The following is a 5,385-nucleotide window of genomic DNA, read 5'->3' as shown; positions in this document are numbered from 1 at the left end:
ATAGATAGATAGATAGATAGATAGATAGATAGATAGATAGATAGATAAAATACTGGGTTTAGAAAGGTAAAATAAAAAAAAATTATATATGCTTTTCTCATTCATTCATTCAAAATAGTCATGTCTTTAAATCATTTAATCCTCCTGGTTCCAGTAAGTCTTTAAATAAACTTACAATGAAGCATAAAATACAGAAAGGTTAAGTAGATTAAAATTATTTTAGGAAAAGCAAGGTAAAGGAGGGTAAAGCCAGCCAAGTAAAATGAAGGCAGGAATGAAAATAGTACATCAAGTTCAAGCTGTGAAGAAGTTTTATGGGTGGGTCAGAAGTGGGCTACAGATTGACTTTGACCTTTCTAGTGATCAGAGGAAGAGAAGGATTGGTGATAAGATTCATAATGGCAATAACATAGAATCAAGTCATTCATTTGGGAATTAAATCTACTGAGACCATTGAGAAAATTATCCCATGGATTCTTAGATATACAAAATATCGAGTCTTTGTAGATTTACTTCTCATAAGGTTCATCAGTGTTGGAAAGTAGCACTGATGCTAGAATATAATTCAGTAGAATCTGTTTTCTAGGGGACCAATATGATCATTCTTTAATGATCTGGCCTAATGTAGCAAAGGTCATCATTTAACTGTAGATTCATGGATCTCTCCCATCCTTATTGCCCCTTAGAGATTCTGACTCAGTAGTTTGGAGGTGGATTCCTAGAATTTGTGTTTGGATAATCACCTTGGGCATCTTTGATGGTACAAGAGGTCTATGAACCACACTTGAAAAACACTGTTTTAGAGTCTTTAGAAGAACAGATGGATTCCATATACTTCAGTCAGTCATCCAAAAATTTGGTTTCTCTCAGCTGAGCTAAAATGTTTTGTGCAGACAATTGGAGATTGTTATTTCCTAGCCAGTATTTGGAGTATGGCTGGCTGGTCTGTATTGCCAGTTAATTATGGAGCCATATCTTTAATAATTTAGTCAAGTTCAAGGTTAAAGAAGTTATTTAATATTTACAAGACAAAATGAAACAAGACTGTATTCAAATCAAAGCCCTTAGAGTCAGTACTAAGAGCTTTTAGAAAAATTAATTTGGGACTTAGTCTAAAAACATGCATCAACTAATAACTTAGAACTCAAGTTTCAATAATATAAAGTATGACTGCAGTAATTTTAGGCTAAACAAAATTAAAATAGGTGTAACCAGAAGTCCAACTTGGCCCTAAATATCTTTATCTCCAAAATACAACCTTTAAGCAGTGTATCCTCCAGGTGAATACTCCAGGATAAACTTGTAACATTAGAACCTCTAAGATGGCCCCCAAGGATCCCCTCACTCCATGTATTCATGTCTTTGTTCAATTCCTCCCTGCTGAGTATGTACTGGACTTACTCAGTTCTAACTCACTGGAAATGGTGGAAATTATGGATGTCACTTTCAAGATTAGGTTACAAAAAAGACTGTGGCTTCCAGCTTGAGTGTTCTCTTCCCTTTCTTTTTTTCTCTGTCTCCCTCGCTCTTTCTCTCCTTCCATTTCTCCCTCCCTTCTTCTCATTTCTCTTGCTCTGGGGAAAAGAGGCTGCCCTGTTTTCAGCAGCCCTGTGGAGAGGCCCACATGGCAAGGAACTGAAGCCCCAAGCCAACTGTCAGTTAGGAACTAAGAGACCTGCCAATAACCCTGGAAATTAATCCTCCAGTGCTAGTTGAGACTTGAGATGACTACAACCCGGATCAACAGCTTGACTACTACCTAATGAGAGACCACATTCACCCAAGTCAGCTGTTCCTAGACTCTTGACCCTCAGAAACTTTGTTTTAAACCACTAAATTTTGGGTAATTTGTTATACAGCAGTAGATAGTTAGTACAAATACGAACACATAGATAAACAAATAAGATTCCTTGCCATATGAAAGTATATGCTGTAAATTGAGTAAAATGCTCTTTGTTTGAAGTAACTGATCTGTAATACTTTCTGACAGTCATTAGGTAGTAGGACCACTCATCTATTGACACCATTCTTATTTTGTGAGACTAGAAATGTTTAAGGGGATGTAAGTTTTTCTCTTACTTATGAATGGAGAATAGCACATTAAAAAATATTATCAAATCATTAAGGATGAAATACAAGTCTCTTTTACTTCTTCTGGAAACATCATCTTCTGTCACATCCACTGCTGTTTATATAGACCCTGCTTCAAAATGGGACTGAATCACTAGCTGGTTGTTAAGGTTGACTCTAGTGTGGCCACTAATGGTTGTTGTCCACAGTTGAAGGCCTAATTTAACAAATTTCAGTTAGGGCCAGTGATGTCTTCAACAGTTAAGTATTGTGGATTCAGAGATGAATAATCTTAGTCCCTGTCCTCATATTGCTCACAATCTGGGAGGAGATTCAGGACAAGGAAGAGAAGAGATAAAGAGACGGGGGGAGGAAGATTACAATATGGTGTAGTAGGTGCAAAATATAAGAGGAAGTTCATGGAAGCTCTCCTGAGAGTTGGTGACTTCTGAGCTGTGATTTTTTCCAAAATTATTTAGTTTTCAGGAAGGCATAAGCAGAAATTCCAGAACAATGAGGTAAAAGGCTCAGAGGTGCAGAGCAGTTTAATATGGCCTGATGGTCATGAGTTTGGAGGGTAGAGGTGAGGTAGCAGTGAGAAGCATCAGGGGATAACAGTGGATCTTTAGACAGAACAGATCTGGCAGGAAAGGTGATGAGGCAAAAAGAGCCAAACCTGGGTGGTACTTTCACCTACTAATTTTAACCTAAAGCAAAATTTAAAAAAATTCACTGAATTACAATTTCTCATCTGTAAAATGGTGATGACAGCACCTAACACACAAGCTACCTTGTTGACTTTCAATTAAGCCTATGTATGTGCTTTGCTTATACATTTATTAAAATATTGATGTTAAATAAACCTGGAACTTACCAATATCTTTAGGAATCTGAAAATATAACATATGTCTTTATTCAGAAGCAGTATTATTACTTTATATAAAATCTTATAAACACTGAAGCTATGCCTATAAGAAAGAAAATTGTTGATCTTAGGAAATAATAGAAGCAGAAGAAAGGATATGAGAACCTAAGCTGTCATGTAAGTAGTTCTAATTCTGACGGTTAAAGAAATAAAATCTTTTCAATTTTATTTTTTATACTGATAATTTGATTATTTAAATATAACTATACTTAGTATTTGAGCTTAAATATCTAAACTCGTTAAGAAGAGGGGAAGTGTTAGTACACATTTTAGTTTCCGAAAAAAGAATGAGATTGAAGACACGCCCCCAAATGTGCTACTATCTTGAGTGCAAAAGTTGCTAAGGATGGTGTGCTGAAATTAATAAATAACCTCATGATATGGGTTGGCATCTTTAACTTGTTCTCCTATTCACCTTACTAATTCTTGAAGTAGGTCCTTTGTGAATTTTACAAGATGAGTACTTTTGGTGTTGTCTATTGTTCATGGTTTCCAAAATTTTGTTGGAGAACTATACCAGAAGATAACTTGCATTGTTATATTTGGTAGTTTCTAGTAAGAAATTTAATTTTTGGTCTCTTAGGGTTTCTAGACTATGAAAGGGAAAAAAAAAAACACTTGGGAGAAACAAATCATTAGCTTTACTGATGTGTGGAGATATTTGAAAAAATGAACTGCTAAGGTCAAAAATTTCCCATTTTTCTCAGCCTCCACAATGTAACTAAAAACTGAATTTGGAGGTTGAATTGAGGTAGATGCTCAAGTACGACTCCCACTCAATCTTATGGGATTCAGAGCTCAGGGCTGCCTCTCTGTGAAGGCTCCAAGAGTGAGTAGGCTCATAGCTCAACGCAATTTTACAGGTGCTTCATTGCCGAAGGAAGAAATTACAGTGGAATTGAAATGCCATATTTTCGGGCGCCTGGGTGGCTGAGTCGTTAAGCATCTGCCTTTGGCTCAGGTCACGAACCCAGGGTGCTGGGATCGAGCTCCACGCCGGGCTCCCTGCTCTGCGGGAGCCTGCTTCTCCCTCTCCCCCTGCCTCTCCCCCTACGTGTGCTCTCTCTCTGTATCTCTGTGTCTCAAATGAATAAATAAAATCTTTAAAAAAATGCCATATTGGGCGCCTGTGTGGCTCAGTTGGTTAAGCGACTGCCTTCGGCTCAGGTCATGATCCTGGAGTCCCCGGGATCGAGTCCCGCATCGGGCTCCCTGCTCGGCAGGGAGTCTGCTTCTCCCTCTGACCCTCCTCCCTCTCATGCTCTCTGTCTCTCATTCTCTCTGTCTCAAATAAATAAATAAAATCTTTAAAAAAAAATGCCATATTTTCCCATGTGTATAGAAAGGGAATGTTTTCAGGAGAAAAAAAGGAAAATCCAAGGGTTGAGTGGGTTATGAGTGTTTTTGAGTGCGCTCTAGTAGAAACATGATGTCATAGTGTATTGATTTAATGACCAAACCACTGAATGTAGAAACTGTAATTAAATACACTCTTGAGAACACAATTAGGCAGGTAGTACTATTATTTAATGAGGAATGAGAACTAAACACTTCAAGTAATAAAAGCAGGGAAAAGAATATTTGGACAGGTACTGTTATTTTATTATCTTATTTATCTTATTTTCTAAGAATCCAGTCTTTCTTTTATTAAAATATTTTTTGAAGCAGATCTGATGTTATTTCCCACTGACAACCTTCCCTCCTCAGTTTGCCTTGTCTTGAAAGCTGGTGAGTTTTCATTTTTTAAGAATCCCTTTCATCTTTTCACTTATGTTTCCATACTAGGCTCTTTGTATCTTGCTGGACATTACAGCTGCCCCCATTGTGCCATTTGCTGCCTCCTACCTGAGTCAACAGTGGTAACAAATGCGACCTTTGCACTCAAGATAGTAGCACATTTGGGGGCATGTCTTCAATCTCATTCTTTTTCCAGATGTAACAGATTACTATCAGCAACATGCTTCTGGCCACAGAGGGAGGGCTAGTAATATTTACAAGGAAAATAGTGTACACTTGTTCATTATTGACCTCTTGCATCTTTATTATTTGATATGAAACACAATTAAAGACTGAATTATCAATATTTTATGCAAGTATCAATATTTTTATACAAGTATGCTTATATGAGCATAGGCATGCATATGATTTTGGAAATACTATGATGTAAATGAAAGACATCCTCATGTTGTAAAGCAATATACTCCGTTTCCTCAAAAACACACAATTTTAGTTTCCAGCAACATCATGAATAGAAGAAGCAACGGAAACATTGTGCACATTATAAGCTAGGGCAGGGTGTTTTTAAACTTATGCCATTGGCTTTTCAGGCCAAATCAAGGGGAAAAAATACCACATTTAAAAATGCTTGAATACATTCACATGTTAAGTTG

This window comes from Mirounga leonina, unplaced genomic scaffold (genome assembly GCF_011800145.1).
Source record: "Mirounga leonina isolate KUSES-001 unplaced genomic scaffold, KU_Mleo_1.0 Mir_125, whole genome shotgun sequence".
Lineage (NCBI taxonomy): Eukaryota > Metazoa > Chordata > Mammalia > Carnivora > Phocidae > Mirounga > Mirounga leonina.
Note: the sequence above shows the minus strand (reverse complement) of the source record.